Raw genomic sequence first — 20513 nt, forward strand, 5'->3', positions numbered from 1 at the left:
GGGCTGCGTGACTGGGTGGAAGGCACTTGAGACTGTCGAGTCGGGCGGCCCAGATCCTCTGCCCCGGGCGATTCTGGAGAGGAACACCCCATCCTGCTACCCGTAGGGTCTTTCCGCCCCGGTTGTGAGCCGGAGCGGGCGCCTCGACCGCGGGCGGCGCCGGCGAGGGGCGGGCGGTGGGCGGGCCGGGGCGGAGCGCGGTCGGCTGGGCTCTAGGAGGCTGAGCTGGGCGGGCGCTGGCCGTGTCGGTCCTCCGGGAGCCGCGGGGCGCGCAGCCTTCCTGATGTGTCACCAGCACGTGGAGCCAGATCGCGCCGAGAGAGCCAGCGAGAGGAACCCCGCAACTTTCGAGGGGCCCCGCAGCAGCGCACGTGTCCTCTATGGTGCGGCGGGGACCCTGCGGCGATCCCCAGGTCCCGGAGCAGGTCTGGAGAGGCTGGGGACCCTCCGAGAGCGCACGAAGCTGAGCGGACATCGGGGTACGCGGCCGGGGCTGCGGCCGCGTTTCGGGAAGAAGCAGCCTGGGTCGCCGCGGCTCGGTCCCCGCCTCGCCCGGCTGAGCGCAGGTAACCGGGCGGCTCACACACAGCTGGGCCTCGCGGGCACGGCGTGTGGGCGCTGGGAAGTTTCTCGGCGTGCAGCCCTTGCGCTCGGGTGGATACGGGGTGGAGGGCGGCCAGGGGCGCTCGCTTGCGGCGTCCCCAGCACTGCGTCTCCGGCCGTGTGCGCTGCGCGTCGTGTAACCCTTCGAGGGCTGGTTTCGGAGCCCTCGGGGCCGAGACCTGGAGAGACAGGTGGCTTCTTTGCGAAACTGTCCCTGAACCTCCGCAGTTCCAAGAGCTGGCGGCGGGACTCATGCCCCGGGCAGCCCGTCGGGGGGCGCACGGCATCCCGAACTCCAAGACCGACGGGAGCTGAGAGCTGGGTCTTTGCGGGCAAGATGAGGGTGTCAGTTCAACTGGCCTACAAAGTCCCAGTCCTCGGTCCCCAGGACCGGCATTTTCTCTACGCTCCTCGCCGCCCGAAGCCAACCCCTTCTCGGTCCTCGTGCGCTCCTGCTGGGCCCCCACCTCCCAAGTCCACCAGGGTGGAACCTACTGGAAAGGCGTGCGCCGCAGGATGTCTGTGCGGTTTGGGAGGAATCGCTTGCTTCAGTAGAGAAATCACTACGTGCTTGGATGTCCTGGGGTCTGAGGAGAAAGGGCTTTTTCTGGACCGGCCTGCCTTGCTGTGTGGCGCCAACCTTGAGCTTGGGGGTGGGGAAGAAAGTGCGGGATTTCTGGACTTACTCCTGGGGAGGCGGCCTCGGTGGGGAGCCCGTGCCTCCCAAATGGAGTCTGTGGATACTTCTCTAACTAGGCTTATGCCTCCTTTTACAATCCATTACTGACTCACATCAAGTTTTATGCTGAAAAAAAAAGTCCCCTCTCCCTTAAGTTCTATTTCTCTTAAAACTTTGCTTACCACCCCATCCCCCATTCCCACCCCCACCACACAAAATTCCACACAAAGCCCTGAAATCTCGAGTTCCTGAACGTGGCCCCTTTTGTCATTTTGTGTTGTGTGGCTCTCTCAGCCAGTTTGAAAACCCGTTTAGGAGCATGCACTTAGAAGACCTGAACTCTGTAGGAAGGGAAGGCTGACCAATAGAGCACCTCTGGCCCCCTTCTTCCTGGCATTAGGAAATGAGAGAGGTTTCTAGAAGTTTGGAGGCTGGAGAAGGAGAAACCAGGTTGGCCCACCACTTTGTACAAAGTTGTACAAAGACCAAGATAAGAGGTATTTTCCCTACAAGCTCCCCGTGTTTGTGGACCACGTGCAAAGTAGTCCCTGGACAAATCACACCCAGGCCTGTCCCTCTCCCTCACTGGCATGTAGGAACAGGGGAGGGAAGTGGGGCAGGTGTAGAGAGAAGGCTGGGAAACGTGGGGTTGGGCCGGTGAGCCTCAGCAACGATCTCGGTCTGAGCTTTGTTCATGCAGGCTCTCCTTGGAGTATGCTCTCACCCCGAGAATGGAAGAGTTTCTTTGACCACGGTGTAGATTTCCTACCATCTTGACAGATTCCAATTTTGAGACAAAACTGTTTAGGGAGTGGACCTCGGGCGCTTCTGGAGGCCCCATTCCAAATTAAGAAAAATGCTTTCTTTGGGGTGCAGAATCAGGCTGGAAAAAACAACTTATCCTATTCTCCCAGCCCCCAACATCAGTTTCAAAAATTAAATGAAGAGGAAATCTCCACAGTATCTTGTGGTCATAAACCATCCACAGAAGTGAGCTGGAGCCCTGGGATGCAGAAAAGCTTGCCCAACTGGCTGCTTTGCACCCACCCTGGAAGGGCCAAACTTTGGAATCTGGAACATAAGTCACTGGGAATCCAGCTCCCAGCATCCAGAGCCTGTAGTTCCTAGTCAGGTCTTGGCTGTGGCCAGGTGTTAGGGGTTTTTCCTTAAAGGTAATGATTTGGTCCTTTATTGCTTTAGGGAAAGTGGATGGTTTAAATTTTCTCTTCATTTTTAAGAAAGGGAGGAAGAATCTGGGATAGGCACTAAGCTGGGCTAACCAACCTATCCTCAGCTGGGCTAGCCTATCCTCCAACAGCTGACTTCTGCTTTTAAATAAGCAAATGCATTTAGCAAAAGCAAGTGCCTGGGTTGAGGACTTTGCAGCTCTGAGGTGTCTCCTTTCCTGGAAGACACCTCCTTCCTGGCCCCAGCACCTCACTGTATTCCATCCTTGGAAGATGGGCACCTTAAGGATTCTCAAGAGGACGTGACTGGATGGCCAGGCTTGTTTGTGCAGGAACCTTCTTCAGGAAGCAGTTAAAGGCAAGGTGGGGAAGAATTTTAGCCAGACCTCCAGGGAGACCCATGTGAATTCAGGTACTGCTTGCCGGGAGGAAACACTCATTCCCTCAGCTCTTAAGTAAATTGCAACCCTGTGAATAATTAACCTCACCCTCCTAGTTTTTTTTTTTAAATAAAATCTCAACTTATTAAAGATTAAAGATCAATTTTCGCCTAGCAGGACAGGAATGATGAAAGGTAATATTGGGAGAAGCTAGTCTTCTGTTCGCTATCTTTAAGTTCTGGCAACTTCAAAAGCTTTATTTTTTTTTAATTTATTTTATGTGCACAGGTGTTTTGAACACATGTATGTCTTCATCACACGAATGCCTGGTGCCTGAGGAGGCCAGAAGAGGGTGTGTCTGGAGTTACAGAGGATTGTGTGCTGCTAGGTGGGTGCTGGGAAGGACAGCCAGTGCTCATAACTGCTAAGCTGCGTCTGTAGCCCGAGAAGGCTAATACTTAGAAATACTCCTGTGTTTCATTGCTGCCTACCCCGCTGGCCTCTTGAGTGTTTTCTTGGGCTTTCTTCACTGCCTCTTTGTCCAAAGTTGAAGCTGTCGATTTCTCCAGGGTAGTGGCATTCTGCCCCCATGACTGCACCCCCTATCTAGCAGCTGCTTGGCCCTCCCTACCTCGCTGGGTTGATCCCCCTCTCCGGTTGCTCTGCTGCCCTCTGGAAGGCTGGTAAATATTTGGCTAGTGTCAGGACTTTTGGACAAAAAGAGCTCCTGGTCAGTCCCTAAAAGAGAGCTCTGGCAGGAGGGGAGGGATCATTTTATTTTCCAAAGGTCACCAAGGCACATGGTGAGTCTGGGTGTGTTGGGGCCCAGTTCTGACTCCTCTGTAGGCAGGGTGGCCTTGGCTAGGTGACTTGACTGTTACACACTCTGTGAGTCTGGGTGTGTACCTTGTGGTATGGCCTTGCGATCCACTCGTATTTTGAATCTCCATATTTGCTTCTGCTGGTTGGGAAGGGTGCAGTGTGATTGAGACCTTATGTTTTTGAGTCTGGCAGGTTCTCATACTGACTGTTGTCTGCTGACCCATATGGCCTTGGAGAAGTTATTTAGTGTACCTGGGGAAGTATACTAGGAATGGTGGCTTTGTGATCAAAAGCTGGTGGTAATATCTGGAGCCCTTCTCCCACCTTGGGCTTGCCTTTTTTCTCTTTTAGAAACATTTAGCATATTTTGTTTACTTATCTGTATGTATATGCATGGGTGTGGATATGCATGTATACTTTCTACCACGTGGCTCCCAAGGATCAAAATCAAATTATCAGGCTTGGTAGCAGAGGACTTGACTTTTAGCTCAAGGGTCTTACTGGCTCTTTTTGCTATTTAGTGGTTCCAGGAGCATCTGTGGGAAAGCCGGTTGCGACCCCCACTGCTCACAACTGCTTTTCTGCCAGCCCTGAGGGTGGAGGCGTCTCTCTCAGGGTCTCCCAACCAATTCCCTGGCCTTCTGGGTATAGTTCCCAGGTAGGGAGCCAGCACAGGGCCTTCGAGGTCTGAATTAGCCAGGGCAGACCTCAAAGGAGCCGTGGCTTGTAGATGTGCGACAGCCACTTTGCACTGTTCTCCAAAGCAGTCAGCCTGGGCAGCTTGAAGACCCTTCCACCTCTGACCCCAAATCATGAAAAGGCCCAGGAAAGATAGCTCAATTTCTCTGGTGGCTCCAGGCTGGCTTACCCTTACTGGCTTAGTGGCAAGTTCAGCATAATCTCTAGGGGAACAAAATAGTTTGCTATTTTTTTTTAAGCTAAGATTATCATTAGATTGGGGGAAAAGCAGAACTTCATGAACCTATACTTTCTTATGGCACAGTAGTGCTTTTATTTAGAAATTCTAAGGCATTGACCGCCATCTTTAGTGCCAAATCTGTAGTTGCCTTAACTGGCCCTGCGCAGAACAGACGGGCAGACGACTTCTCACCCGATATGGGGTGTGCCCTCCCTCCTTTTGGCGTGATCTGGGCAGCTGGGGAATTTGGAAATCACTGTGCAGCCGGCCCCCTGTGTTGGCTGCACAGGAGGACTGAGGAAATGAAGGTACCCTGTGGAACCAGCTGCCCTGTGGTTCGGAGGACATGACAGAGGAGCGGGGGATGGGTTGTGAGTGGAAGAGTGGGCGGGGCGTGGGAGGGACTTGGAGAGGTGCCACAGGAGTTTGGATCTAGGAAGACTTTGTGGTCCGTGCTCCTGCAAACCGCGTCCTCTCCCTGAATCTTGCCTGGGGAGTGTGGGGCTCCGGGGTAAGCACTGCCTTCTGTTTCTTAGAAGCTAAGATCCCAGTCTCCAAAGCACACATAAGAAATAACCCTCCCGTGTGGGCAAGATGGCTCACTGGGTGAAATCATTGCTGGACATGCCTGACCTCCGAGTTTTAATCCCCTGAACCCACGGCGGAAGGAGAAAATTGACTCCCGAATGTTGACCTCTGACCTCCACGTGTGTGCTTGTGGCATGAACACACCTGCATTTTTCACCCCAATAGTAAAAAATTAAAAAAAAAAAAAAGCCCTTCACCCTTTCCCTTTTTTCCTCCTGATACTCTGAAAAGAGAGAACGGGCATGGTGCCCACTTGCTGGTAGCATCCTGCTTTCCAGAAGGCTGCAGATGGGTCTGGGAAGAAGGCATTGATTGGGAGCTTGGGAGTTAAAGATACTGGCTGGATTGGGCTGGTAACACTGCCCAAGGCTCAGTTTTCCGACTCCATCCCAACCTGCTTTGTGGGCATTATGAAAAACGAACAGAAATGCCTGTGGGAATGCCAGGCACAAGGTGGAGGGCAGGACTTGGAGGCTGTTCCCAAGTGATACCAGAGTTCACCCCTGGGCTTGTGGGGCAGATGAACAAACTCTGGTAAGGTCAAGATAGGACAGCCAGAGAGGCCGGCAAGCCTGCTTTCAGACTTGGTATCTGTAGAGAAACCTCTGGAAGAAAAGCCTTTGCCAGAGAGATTTACCCGCAGCCAGCTGGTTGGGGCGGGGGTGCAGAAGTACCCGGTTTTCCAGAGGAGAGCTATGATCACTTCTGGAGACTGTTGGAGGAGACAGGTCCGGGGGAGGGGCAGGCTGCTGTCTGACCCCTTACTACCGACCTGACTGTTGTGGGCTTTAAGTAAACAGAGGCAGGAACAAATACATCTTTGCTTTTGGACAGTTCTGGTTTTGTTTGGGACAGGGTCTCACTGTGTGATTCTGGCTGGCTCGGAGCTTGCTGTTGCTCTTGGAAGTTTGAGTCTAGATACTCCTAACTAAGACTTAAGTATAAGCAGGATATTCAGAGTCCCGTGTTCCCTGCCAGACCCCTCCATATCTTCCAGAAGCCAGCAAGCCACTAGCTCTACTTGGTTGGTGTGGAGGGTGAGCCCTCCTTCCCCAGACCCTAGGACACATTCAGTCACCCACCCTCACTCTCTTCCTGAATCTGGTGGCAGCAAGTGTTCTTCTTGGCCAGATCTGAGGACATGCGTGTACGTACTCACAGTAACCTTGGCCAGATTTTCAAGTGTTGAAACATCTGGCAAAAGATCCTGTTTCCACAATGGGTCTTTTCTATAGACATAAGCTTGGAGGAGGCAGAGCTGGAATGCTAAGAAAAGGGGTCTTGGGATCCTAACTTGGACTTGAGGGGTGGGAGTGGAGCAGGGGTCAGCCTCTGAAAATAGAAGTAGCTAGAAAACCAGCACCCGAGTGGGGGAGGGGCTGTTGCCAACCTCCCCTGGCATTCTCCCTGTCTGTCCTCTTGGTGGATTTTGTTGTAATTAGACAAGTTGTGACAAATATCCCATTGCTCTTTGGGCTGGAGACTTGTGAGAGCCCTGCCTGGAAACCCAGCCTCATTCACTTGGAGCCATAATTAGGCAAGAGAATAGTTCATGGGCCTCTGATTCAATAAAGACTCTTTTATGATGTTGGTTTTTCCCAGAAAAATAATACCACTTTGCTACATTTATTGCATTTAATGTGTAATCATATTAGAGGCAGGCAGCCCTGGGGACTGAAGTTACGTATGTGGAGTCTTTTCACCAAAGTCTGTCAGTGTCTTCAGAGAGAAACAGTGTCTCCAGCAAGAAAGAAAAAAGTGAGGCGGGACATTGTTGAATGTCTTTGAGGATTTTCACTCTTGTCATTCAGAGATGTGTCTCCTTTCAGGGTGAGAGGTGACTTAGGTTTAAAGCCCAGAAAGTGAAACTATTGTACCTGGCCCTGGGCACGCCCACCCTGTTGCCCTGGGCTGTCCCATGTTGCTTCCCTACGGTGCATGTGAGTCTCAGGTTGCCTCTTCAGTGTCCAGCCAGAGAAGGCGCCCTCTTCCTTTCTGTGATGTCCTATTGGATTTTACCGCATCACTGGGCTGTAAGCACTGCGGTAGCAGGTGGCTGGGGCAGCCTTGACTAAATATAGCCTGGAGTTCCCCAGCAGCTGGGTTTCTCAGGCAAGTGTGCCAGGCCTCTGGCAACACCAACAGAACGTCTGACCCTGTACATGGTGTTTGAAGGGTATGCTCTCCCGGGCAGACCCCCACCTCCAGCCCCCTAGCTCTGCTATCTCCTTTGTCATCTTATCCCCAGAGCAGTTCTCAGCCAGACCCAAAGTGTTTCCCAATCAGGGAGTAAAATTACTCCCACAGATCTGCCTAGTGCCAGGGTGAGGTAGAAATCACCAATGGAGTCAAGAAATTCTTTCCCAATTTGGGTTTAGAAATCTTAGGCGATGAGGAAATTGCTCGTAGTCACTCGTAGGAGTAGTCTTGAGAAAGAGGGCTTGACATTTCAGAATGCTGAAACTGGGTTGCATTAAACAGAGAAAATTCATTTAATTCCAGGTCGGATGGGAGCCACCCCCACGGTCTCTTCAGATATCCTATAGTGGGGAAGAGCTGTGCATTTTCCAGAAGATGAGTTGTATTTGTAGAATGGGACGCATTATAATAAATAGTCTTAGTCTGGGCTGACAAAATGGATCAGCAGGTAAAGGTGCTTGCTGCTAAGCTTGAGGACCTGAGTTCGATTTCCAGGACCCACATGGTGGTAGGAGAGAACTAACTCCTGTGATTGGTGTGTGCACGCCTTTAATCTATTTAAGAGTAAAAACTCTTAATCTACTTTAAGATTATTTTTGGAAGTGCATACCTTAGGCTTTCTGGGTGTTTTATACGTTTGGAAAAATTCCTGTTATATTTTATATTTTTATTATATTTCATACCCCTCCCACCAAGGAGTATAATTAGAACATCTGAAACCAGATTATCCAATTAGCACATTTTTTTTTCTAATTAGCTTCTAGGAAGTTGTGATGAGATAAATCATTTTAGGTTTCCAAATGGAACTTTGGCCACAGGGAGGCTCTGAGAAGTACACAAGGGAAAACCAAGAATGGGGTCTTTAAAGTTTCGGCTCCCACCTGCTCCTCTGCTCCTGATAAACCCACCATCATGTCTGTCCCTCAGACAGCTGCAGTGACCAGAGGGGCTCATCCTTTTCTGCATAAACTGAGTAGGGGAGAGGTATTCATTCATGACTCCACGCCCTCTGATAATGCTGACAGCACCCATCTCCACTCTTAGCCATGTTAGTAGCTGATTTTTTTTTCTTTTTGGAGGGAAAAGATGTCTGGTGGTGTGTATCTAGTGTGTTGTTACTGAGCACCTTGTGTTTGCTTTCTTGTGTCTACTTACAGCAAAGGCCATCTGGCCGGGGTCAGAGTGCTGCCCAGCCAAGGCCAGGAATGTGAAGAGAGACACAGTCTCCACACTTCGTAGCCGCCGCCGCAGGCCCACACCCTATCTCCCAAATTCTGAACCCCACAGAACTATGAAAACCCCAAGTTTCATCTTCTGTAACTAAATCTTTGGGAAAACTTGAACCAAACCGACCCGAGACTATTAGTCTATATTTATCGTGGAGGGGTGTGAATATTTATAAGCCTCACTGCAGAGGCATTAACACGTTTGATTACAGTTACTGCCCCTCTGGGTGTTGCATAAGGTGTAACACAGGTGTTCCGTTCCGGTCTAAAACCTAGGACGCTCACGAGCACATCTGGCCTGAGAGACTGGGGTAAGAAATTGTGGCTTTCATTGTAGTGTCCACTTAATTAAGACAACCACAGTGATGTGCTCAGAGCTGGGGAGAGTCCACTTTCTAGGGTTCTTCTCTGGCTATTGGAGGAAGCAGCCAGCTGCCCAAATAACCACACTTTTCCCAGCGTCGGTGGCTGGGCTTGGCCGCATCGCTCTTCCAGCTGCTTGTCACAGGCCTTGCAAACTCACTCAGCGGCTCTGCTTACGTGTCTTTTGTATGTAGCCAATGGTGCCCGGTGCATGTGAGCAACCGTGGCTCAGAAGCAAGCAGAAGCACTAAAAAAAAAAACATTCAAATTACAAATATTTTATGCTGTAAGGGTCGTGCCTTATGACTGAGGAAGTCTCTGTCTTAACAGTGGTTAAACTTAGGATTTCTGAACCTTAAAAAATGCGTGAGGATAATGTACTTTCTATGTACCTGTCTGTTTCATCCAACTTGGGACACTGTATATGGTGATGCAGTTAGGGTCTGAACCACTAAGGCTGCATCACTAGGCGCAGTAAGCATTTACTAAAATCCACAGTTTCTCATCTTTTTTCTTTTGGTCACTTAGGGATGCAAGTCCCAGCACCCAGAAGGCAGGGGCAGGCAGATCTCTTAAGTTAAAGGCCATTCTGGTCTACAAAGCAAGTTCTAGGACAGCCAGGACATTTACACAGAGAAACCCTGTCTCAAAAAAAAAAAAAAAAAAACCGGGGGGAGGGGAGGAGTTTGGTTCTTTAAAAACGTTTTTTATATGTCTGCGTGCATACCTGTACGTGTGTCATGTGTCAGGGGCCGGAGGAGCACATCAGACCCCCTGGAACTGAAGTTACAGGTTGTGCGTTGCCACGTGGGTGCTAGGAACCAAACCTGGGTCCTCTGCAAGAGCAGTCAAGTGCTCTTAACTGCTGAGCTGTCGCTCCAGCCTTGCCCTTAGAATTTTGACCTTTTCCTGGGCTGACAATATGTGGTGTGAATCTCTCTCACAATGCTGGAGAGCTGCCATGAGCCGCAGCATCCGCCAGCCCCATGATCTCAAAAGAGGAAGAACCCATCCCCCACAGTGTGCTGTTGCCCAGTGAAGGCGTCTGGTAGGTTAGGTGTGGCACCCACAGTCATGGTATCTTCTTATGGTATCATCGTCTTCAGATGGGTGATTGACAGGAACCCAAGGAGGTTGAGCAGTGCCTCTGGTTTGTTCTGTTATTGTGGCTGGCCTCATAGTAGCCATAGAACATGCATACCTATGCCCTACTAACATTTTATAGAAGCAGACGGCTCACAGGGGGAAGCACTTTTGCACAAAGTTTGGAGCCCTAGGTAGCCCATGTAAGGAATGGCCAGAATAGCGCATCCCTCTGTAAGGTACTCACTGGTCTGCAAACACGAGTGAAGGAATGTGCACTGGTCTTGGGAGCAGATACATGTGTTTATGTGGAAAGTGCATCTGGGTTCAGTTCCAGTAGTATTGATGGGCACCAAGGTCTCCACCCTCTGGGCACTGCCCAGATTTGCCAGCCATCAGCACAGACCAGATAGTGCTGCTGGGGGAGCCGAGGAGGAGCCAAGCCTCTGGAAGTGAATGCTCTTACCAAAAGAATTTCTGGCAGAGAGAGATTGGCTATGGTAAAGCCAGTGGCTCTGCTTGAGTGACTTGTAGATCTCCTGGCTTGTTCATCATAGGCCAGAAAGGCCAAAAAGGCTTTTCAGTGTAGCCCAGGATGGAATCCAACAGAGCCTCTGTCCTCCAACCTGCAGCCTGCTGGCCTAGAACTGACTCATTGAAGTCATTGGAAGGAGAACTGAATCCTGCAGGCGACTGGCCCCTGACCTGCAAACCTGGCCTTTGTAGGGCAAGCCCTTGTCCTAGTGGCTTCTGCAGGATGGGCTTCCCTCCTGACTCTTTGGGCTGGCGCCTTCTCCCTGGACCACTTTCCAGCTAGGGTGGAGTCAGTACATAGCTTTCTCTCTAAAGCACATTCCAAACAAGGGCCGATACCTCGTTGGCTTTTCTTTTCCTTCTATCATGGTTTTGTGGGAAACTGGCTATTTTAGGGATTCTGTTTGATGGGAACCTCTCCTCCCTCCACCTCCCTTGTAAGCCTTGGTGGCTCGTCAGCCCTAGAAGAAAGGCATGGGCCAATTCGGCCAAAAACCTATGCCCATCATGGGCCTGTGCAGAGTAAGGACTCTGGGCAGCCCAGTGACACTGGGCTGGGTGGCTAGTGGCAGAGCCAGGCCTAGAAGTATCCCCTAGCCTAGCCAGGGGCCAGATCCCACCTCAGTTTTGAGCTCCTGCACCAAAATGGTAAGGAATCCCAGTAATTACCAGGGAGACTGTTGCCAAGGAGGACTGCAGACCTGCTCATGAGATAGTGATGCAAGCAGTTCTGAGACCATTTTCAGACGGGGTGGACCAACTGGTGAGGTGGCAAAGTGTTACACAGCGTGATGCGTGTTGAGGCGGTGGCGCAGAAAAACGTTCTAGCGCAGGGGTGGGCTGAGGTCAAGAAAGGTCGCCCAGAAAAGGTGGGCTAAACCTTGAAGCACAGGAAGGAGGGTGGTGACAGACAGTGTGGAAGGCACCATATTTCTGTGAGAGCACAATTCCAAGCCCTTTACACAATCTTTTTTTGTTGGGGGGAGGATCCTCGAGACCACCTGTGAGACGGGTAGACCCCAGTCTCACAAGCTCAACCCTAAACTTCCAGGAGTGAAGTACCCTAGTAGGCTTAAGTAGCTAGAAGGGAGGGGGGCTGGTGTCACCTGTAATGTGGGGGACATACCTGTGTTGCAGGTGGCACAGCAGGAGCTGTGGAGACAGGCTGCTTAGCAGACAAAGCCTGACTTGGCTGCAAAGGCTCAGATGACGTGGGTCCTAGTGTTTGGGGACCATCTGGTTTTTAGTTTACATGGCTGTGATCTTGGTCAGGGCAGGTACAGTTAGGCAAGACTGGAGCTTGGGGAGGAAGATGTATTGTCAGTGCTGGGTCACAGGAGGGCACACCTGACCCCTGTTCCCAGGCCTCTTAGAGGGGCGGGAGTTCTCGGTCACTCTCAGCCCGTGGCATAGAGTGGACAGTACTTGTGGAATCTGCCAGTCACTTTGTCTACTTGGGCTCTTTCTATCTTCACACTGCCTTGCAAAGTAAGGCTTACTACTCCTATTGACAGGATCAGAAAGACAGCCAGGCAGGGAAATAGTTTGCAGTCATACATTGAGAAGGCGTGGCTTCTAGTCTTTGTCTTCCTCAGGGATGCCATAGTGTTCTGAAAGGGAAGTGTCCTGTGTGCCAGGCAGAGCTCATGGCCCCACAGAGTCTGTCTTAACCGGACAGGTCACTCTCCCAGTGTCAGTGGGTAGATTCTAGCCTTTAGGAAACCTGGGTAGAGCGTCCTGGCACCAGGAACCAAGTGTCCTGTTGATGAAAGGCCTTCAGTGAAAGACCAGGGTCTGTGGAATGGGGTCTGTCCAGGTCTTCCAGGGTTTTTCAGCCCAGTGCTTCTAATTAACCCTTTGTTGCCAGGAGGCTCGCCCAGGCCTGAAACAGGTGAAACCATCCCATTGAAGAGGATCCTGAGTCTGGAAGATCCTGTAAAATGTTTATGTTAGGATGTGTATGGTGGGAGGGAGTCACTGGGTGAGAGGACACATGTGTGCACACGCTTGCTATGGCACGTGTGAGGAAGACAGTTGAGTAGTGTCTCCTTCCCCTGTGGGATCTGGGCGTTGAATTCAGGGCACCAGCCTTGTGCTACAAGTGCCTTTTCTTGTCGAGCCATCTCACTGGTCCTGAAAGCTTTTTCTTTCATCTTTTTTCCTACAAGGAAAAAGAAAAGGCAGTGACTGGTCTTCCCTTTTTGCCATTTTCTGACACCCCTGTACCCCAGCATGCCTTCAAAGCTTACAATATCCCACTGAGTCAGTTTGGTTTAAACCTTAAAAAACAAACAAACAAAAAACCCTGTGGAACATTCCAGAAGTCCCTCTTTGTTAACTGTTTCAATAGGAGGTCATAGGGTAGACACACCTGAAGCTCTGGACTGTGTGTGAAAGGCAGGACAGGGTACGACAGAGAAGCCCAAGGGCCAGACTGGTCTCCTGGTTCACACAGCGCCCACTCCACTCCAACCCTGTTGTCTCTCAACTCACAGCCGATTGTGTTATGGACAACCTGTGGTTAGATGCCTTCACTAACAGTCCTCCTGGCTTCCATGACAGAGAAGCGATTGTGTGTGTGTGTGTGTGTGTGTGTGTGTGTGTGTGTGTGTGTGTGTGTGTGTGTGCATACCTGGTGGCAAGGAGGAGCCCTCAGAGCTGGAGTTACAGGTGTTTGTGGGACGTTCGACTTGTTACATGGGTGCTGGTTTCTGAATTCTAGTACTCATGATTACACAGCAAACCATGGTCATTTCTCCAGTCCCTGGCTTGTGGGTCTGATTTGGTTTAAGACTAATTTCTCATGTAGCCCAGGTTAACTTTCAGTTTACTGTGTAGCCAAGGCTGCTCCTGTACCTATCTTCCAAATGCTTGTATGACAGGCCTGTACTGTCTTTCCTGACTTGGTTTCTTTTGGGGGTTGCTTTTTAATGGGAGTTGTCATGATGGGATAAGTTCTTTCTGTCCTCTTTGTAGGGTGCCCCAGGCCAGAGTGCTGTTAGAAAAGCAGAGCAGAGCCCAATTTTCTAACAGTCTCAACTTTCTCGGAGTAATCTCTGTATATTTTTCCTCCACAGGGGCTGAGAGGGGAGGCATTGCTGGCTTCCAGGCCGGTCTGCTTTTCTTCTTATCTGAATCAGAGCTGGCCTCTGTGGGACCCTGTCATGAATAGACCAGAGGCCCTCTTTCCTTTCTTGAGCCACGTTAGACCTGAGACCCTCACTTGACCCCCGAGACCCGTTGCAGCAGGGTGGATTCATGTCCCACCTGGGAACCAAATGAACTACACTTAAGTTCAAGTTCATGGAACCTCGTTGGCTGAATGCACCAGCTGGGTTCTGGATTGATTGCCTGGGGCAGGGTGATGGGTCAGGGTTGGGTGAGGGACCAATATTCTACCTCACCTCGCCGTAGGCTGGATGACCAACCGACCACCTTCCTTGAAGAGTATTCGAGGACAGCAAGAAAAATGAGGGACTTTCAGGGGCAGCTGTGTTTCCTGACTCAGTCATAATGCCCCTAAAAATCCTTATTGTTCTTGCAGTGTGCATCGGGGCAGCTGTGCCACCAACCCAGCGCTTCTAGGATGGAAGAACCTTCCCGTTCTTAGATTGCAGTGCACGCCCCCCCAATACAGCGGGGTAGCATGTGCTGGTTGCTGAAGCAGCTAACGTGGCTCACACATTAATTTGCATGAATGTTCAGGGCTTCTTTGTGGGGAGGGTCGGCATGGGAGAACCAGGAGAGCATTCCTGGGTCTCCCTGCTTCATACGAGGGAAAGGGGTACTTGTCTCACAGGATTCCTCCACTCCTGTTTCCTGAGGAGTGGGACAGGAACTTGTTTTTGTTTTGTTTTAGCTTCAGGTTAAGACTCTCGGAGAGCCAACAGCTACTTTGATCTGGGGATCTCTCCTCGACTGTGATCTCAGAACTTGCTACTTCTCCGTCCCTGTTACTCCAGACAACAAACACCTCCATGCTCAGCCCGTGCCTCTACCTTTCCTCACCCATCCTGCCTGTATTCTGACTTGGGAGCCTCTGGGAGTGGATAGGAGTTGCAACATAGCGTGCATACCTTTTCATCCATCCATCTGTCCACCCAACCACCCTTCCATCCATCCATCCATTTAGTTTTGAAACAGGATCTCATGTAGGCAAGATTGGCCTCCATCTCCTAATCCTTCCGCCTCTGCTCCCTAGCACTGAGACTGTTGGCATATGCCCACTACCACCCTGGGCCTCTTCAATAGGAGCCATTTTGTGACATTCTTTTCCTTCCTACCATGACCATGCCATGGGCTTGGGGGCTTGTCCTTGGATGGACAGGAAGATGGTGAGCATAAAGCATCATGGGGCCTGTTACAGCAAACCACCCCAGTCTCAAGGACCTCACGTCAGCAGGGGAAAAGTCATCTTTAGGTAACCAGGAGGAACCAGCTTGGTGTATGCTGGAGCAACCATGACTGTCCTGCCTGCCAGGCCTTGCTCTCTGGATGGTTTTTAAGAGGTCAGATTTGTTCAGGAGCTGTCCGCTGGTGACCCGCTGGGTAAAGGTTGAGTGGATTTACCCTCACTGAGGAAGCTTGAGTAAGACTTTTGTGGAATGAGACTCGAATTTGAAATGGACAGCTGTCCCATCAGCTCCAAGTAGCTTTGCTGGCTTTTGCTAACCTCAGTCACCACCCTCCCCTGGGTCCCCTCTGGCCTCGCCTGACCCTGCCTCAAGGTTCCTTCCTGTGGTCCTCATTTTCAATAGTACAGGGCTGGGGAGATGGCTCAGTAAAGTGCTTATCACAGGCTCCAGCCTGGACACATGGTGGCTCACCTGTGAGCTCGGGTGGAGAAGCAGACGGTTCTGTGGGCCTGGCCAGCCGCCCGGTCTAGCTAAACCCAGGTTCAGTGAAAAGACCCTGTCGAAACAGTGAGGTGTAGACTGACTGAGGAAGGTGCTCTGAGGTGTACTTCCGGTCCTACACACATGCATAGGAACAAAAACACACACCAGAAGAACTCGGAGGAAATCTGCCTCTGACTAAAGGTATGAGCTACTCTGCCTGGCATTAGTCCCTACAAAGCAAACTGGTGACTGGGTTTTGCTTTTCCCTCCTACATAGAAAGAGTTGCTCTCAAATGCTGTTGAGCATTGGATCAAAGGGAAGAATGAAGTTCATAAACACCCAATTCCTGAACTGTCTGTTGAAAGCCAGGCCTTCACACTTCTGGCTGCACTCCATTAGCAGGATGGGGACTGTGTAGGGGAGGGACACGTACCATGTGCACCCGCGGGTGTCTAAGGGCTGTCTGCAGGTCTCCTGGGATCAAGCTGCTGTTGCCTTGTGGAGCCATCTTGATAGCATCTTTTTTTAAAAAATCTATTATTCTGTTAGTAGGTATTTTTTTTCCACCTTCACATGGGTTCCGGGGATTGAACTCATCTCTGTTAGTCTTGCAGCGCAGGCAGAGACATTTTATGGGAGACGGGCCTCTCACCCACTGAGCTACAGGCCTGTGCCTTCAGGAGTCTGGATTTCTTTCATCTTTCCACTCACCCCCACAAGGAAGATATGGAGCTGTCCGCCACTACCGCCTTCCAACCAGGAACTCGAGAGATCTGACTGGAGGGAATGGAAGCCCCAGAGCGATGTCCCTGACTGACAGCTCTGCCCGGTCTTTTGATCACCGAGTGTTCAAGGCCTGTGTTCTGGGTGTCTGTTGATACAACCTAGAGCAGAGTTGCAGGAATCAAGAGGAACCTGAGGTGGGTGCCTGGGCTTGCTATTGGCTTTTCTTGTATGCCTTTGTGTTTTGGTGAGCAGCCAGGGGTAACTGAGGAGAGGCCTTTGGATGATGGGACCATCTGCCTCTGGCAGGCAAAGGTGACCAGGGAACTCACTAGAAAATGGCAGGGCTGGGATTCACATCTCCAATTCTAACTCCTGAGGTGAACAATGCTTCTGTAATGATAGTGGTATTTGATGTTAGTATATAAGAAACATAATGTATTTTTATGTATATACTTTGTGTATGTTGGTGCCCACAGAGGCCAGAAGAGACCATCAAGTTTCTCTGGAATTGGAGTTATAGGTGGTTGTAAGCTGCCCAATGTGGGTGCTGGAAACTGAACACAGGTCCTCTGGAAGAGCAACAAGTGCCTTTAACTGCTGAGCCATCTCTCCTGCCCTCTAGTATAATGTTGAATAGCAACCACTTGGTCATTGTATCCACAGTAGGGTGGGTCACTTTCACTAGCTTCTAGATGGCAAGTATATACTGGCCTGACCCTCAGTTGCCATTCAGTCTGTCATACTACCACTAATCCAGTCTCTAGGTAGGACACAGGTAAGTCCCTTTTACAGACAGGAATAGCCTGGGCTCAGGTCATCTACCTTTGGGTATCAAGATTGCTGCCTGATGCTCAGAAACAGCCAGGAAAGGACATAGCAATGCTTGGGGCCTGTGTGGAGGGAAAGCCCCCGCTACTGGGGTGCCATGGTATTTGGCAGACTGCCTCTCCTTCTCTGCCAAGTCAGCTCTGGAAGCACAGCTGAGGGTGAGCTGAGTTGGTCATTAGCACAGTGAGCTGACCGAGGTTCCATTGTTGGCTCCAGGAAGTGGGTAGCCGTTTTCCAGCAGGTCGGCAGAGCCAGACAGACAGCCTGCCTTGGAATTGGCGGATGGGAGTTGAGAACACTTTTCCTGGAGCCTCTGGGCTCTGGGCCAGACCCTCAGGCTTCCTTTGAAGGAGGGGAGAAGCAAGTGATGGAGCCATTCTTGCCCAGCTTGGCACAGGCTTTCCCCTTCTCAGTCTGGCTTATACCTTTTTCTCTGCACACACTCTTGGCACTGGTATCCATGAAGCCTGCTTTCCAGAACTTTCCACACAGGCTCACTCGGCCAGCACCTCAGTGGGGGAGCTGCATAGCATTGGCTCTGGCCAGCTCCTAGTGGGAGTGGGATGTGACCCTTAATGTCCTTGTACCTGAGGCACACACCCCTGCCATAGCTCTGAGCTCAGGCACTGGGGTCTGATCAAGGGCAGCCACCGTGGGAAGGCTCGCATCCTCTCTGTGCCTGTTGCCCCTTTGATAGCTACACAAGTCTTCTATTTTACATACGGATCTGACAGTTTCTGTCTGCCTTTTCCCTTCCAGGAGGACCCTTGAGTCGGGGACACTCGTGCCTTCAGTGGGGAAGCTGATCCCTTGGAGGGTAGTTTACACTGCCTGACACACAGGTGACATCTGGGTCTTCACATGGTAGTTGCTATCTTCTGTTGTTGATCCTGAAAGGCTGACCACTCCCGACAGTTGCTTCTTTGGCCTCTGGCCGTGAACATAGTTGGGTGGATCGCTCTGGATTGAGCTGCAGGCCTTGCCTCTGTCCTGGGTTCCCTGAGGTGTGGGCCACTGAAGCCCAGGGCAGGAGGAGGTAGCCATCCCCAGGGGAGTTTCAGGTTCAGATGCTGACAGCTGTGGGCTCTGGCTTAGACCCAGGTCCTCTGCACAGCTTTCCCTTCTGTCAGATGTGTTAGGAACAGGCACCCAGTGGTTTTCTGTTTTTCAGGACTGCAAAAGAAGCAGTACTACCTCTCCCACCCCCACCCCACCATTTTGGTTCTAAAGTTTGAATCCAAGGCTTTAGACACACTAGGCAAACACTCTACCACTGAGGTATATTTCCAGCCCCTTTTTGATTTGAGACAGAGTCTTATTATATAGCCCAGCCTGGCCTTGAACTCACAATCCTTTTAGCTCCATCTCCAGAGTGCTAGTATTATAATTGTGTACCACCATGCCCACCTGCTTTTCTGTTTGACTCCTGTGTCAGGAGCAACCCTGGCTAGAGGTGGGGTCTGTTCCTGAGGGCTTGGCCATTGCAGAGTTGCCTGGTAATGCCGCAGTACACTGGACAGGTAGAGGGACAGGCAGCTCAGTTTTCCATGGACTTTGTTTCTGATGATATATTGTCCTCCTAAAAGGTCATCCTTTGCTCTGTTTTGCCAGGGTTCAGGTATGGCCAGCCTTACCCCCTGTCTTTAGAGGTAGGCATTGTGTTCCAGGCCTGGGAACAGACTGCTGTTCCATGGGACTTTACCTGCATCTTTTTACAGGAGTTGCTCAGCTGATAGAATGTCAGCTTGGAACTGCTAGTGGCCAAGTTGGTGTGCCCATGAGGACGAAGCCAACAAAGAAGAAAGAAAACACAGAGTGTGTTTTTCAGGAACACACACACCCTGGCATCTCCTACCATCAGGTTGGAGTATTTCTTACCTGCCCCGAGCAGCTCCCCTTGATGGCCAGTCAGTCCTCCAGCCTTGGCCCACTCACCCGTCTTTCCAGTGGTTCAAGTCTTTTCTGGCCACGTGGTATTGTGTGTCTACTTTCCCTTGGTGTGTTTTCAAGATTCACTCTTCCATGTGCAGTGGGGGTCAGCCAGTCCTTTGCAGGACGGACAGCATTTGTTTAATCATCTTGAGGGTACTGGCCATTGCCAGATTTTGGTTGTTCCGAATAAAGCTGTTCTGAATGTTTGAGTATCATATCTTGGGTGTAGATTTGCACGTGGACAGCAGGTTCATTCTCTAGTTGAAGAAATGGGTTTATGAAGGTAGAAAGACTTGTCTAAGGTCACATAACTGGTAGCTGGGCCCTAAGCAAGCTGGAATGGATGTGGCTTATCTCTGGCCAAAAGGAAGGCAGAGTGTTGGTGGGTGGGCCCTACTGAGAAATACCAACTGTGTGCCGAGCTCTGAACTCAGCTTACTGATGTCCAAGCAAGCCAGCCTGGAATTTCTGTCTTAGAATGTCTGATGGAGAAATAGGCTTAGGTGGGAGATCACTCCCTAACAGAAAGGGGGGGGGGTGATTCTACTGTTCTCCAGTACTCGGGAGCCTGGAGTAGGGAGGGGCCCTTGAAACTATTGTGCTGTTTCAGTGGCATCTTCCCTCCCAGTCACAGATCCATGCTGCCTTCATCTACATCTCTACATCTAACACACTTTGCATTTGGTACCAAGGATGAGTACCAGGAACATCTTACTCCATCCCTACAGCATTCATCCTCTCCTCCCAGGGGTAGTTTACCTCTTGGAGATGGAGATCTGTCTGCCTCCCTGTGTGTGTGTGTGTGTGTGTGTGTGTGTGTGTGTGTGTGTGTGTGCATGTGTGTGTGTGCATGTGTGTGTGTGTGTATGTGTATGTGTGTGTGTCTGTTCACACGCACACCTGGGGATTGAACCCAGGGCCTTGCATGTGTTAGTCAAGCACTGAGTTACTCCTTACCCTTTAAATTTGTTTAGCTTTCAGACTAGGTCTCAGTTGCCTGAACCCACCTTGAGTTTACTCCAAAACCCAGGCAGGATTTGGACTTGTAATTCTCCTGCCCCAGTCGTCTTAATGGCTAAGATTAGTGCCCTGCACCATCAGTGATTTATTATTATTGTTCAGGAGGGACTTGCTACAGAAACATGAAGGTCAGAGAGCAACTTTATGAAGTTAGTTTTCTCCTTCCACCTTTGCAAAGGTTCTGGGGATTGAACCCAGATCTTTAGGCTTTCAAGACAAGCTCCCTTGTCTGCTGAGCCATCTCATAGGACCACAGACTTTTTATTGTACTCTGGAAACCAAGTAGTTACATGATCGTCCCAAAGCCAGATCTAGCCTACCCTGATTGGTTCAAGGACCGGACACGATCCAAACACAATATTCCAAATCACCCTTGTGGATCATTAAGCTGTAAGTATCAGATTCCAGCTACCAGGAGCCACATAAGAAAATGAGATTCCCTGGCTGCCAGTTGAGATCAGCCCCTTCTGTGCTGGCTAGTTTTATGTCAACTTGACACAGGCTAGAGTTATTTGAAAGATGGGAACCTCCATTAAGAAAATGTCTTCATAAGATGAGCATTTTCCTAGTTAGTGATGAGGGAGG

The 20513-nt window shown here is 50.7% G+C and overlaps 1 long non-coding RNA gene across 1 annotated transcript; it reads left to right on the forward strand.

The window, feature by feature from the left end:
• The first annotated feature begins 276 nt into the window (after positions 1 to 276).
• Positions 277 to 18231, forward strand: LOC308425477. The gene is made up of 3 exons (XR_013975159.1): positions 277 to 566; positions 14443 to 16342; positions 17736 to 18231. It is a non-coding gene; the product is annotated as an uncharacterized lncRNA (long non-coding RNA).
• The last annotated feature ends 2282 nt before the right edge of the window (positions 18232 to 20513 follow it).

Source organism: Micromys minutus, assembly GCF_963924665.1.
Source record: "Micromys minutus genome assembly, chromosome: 10".
Lineage (NCBI taxonomy): Eukaryota > Metazoa > Chordata > Mammalia > Rodentia > Muridae > Micromys > Micromys minutus.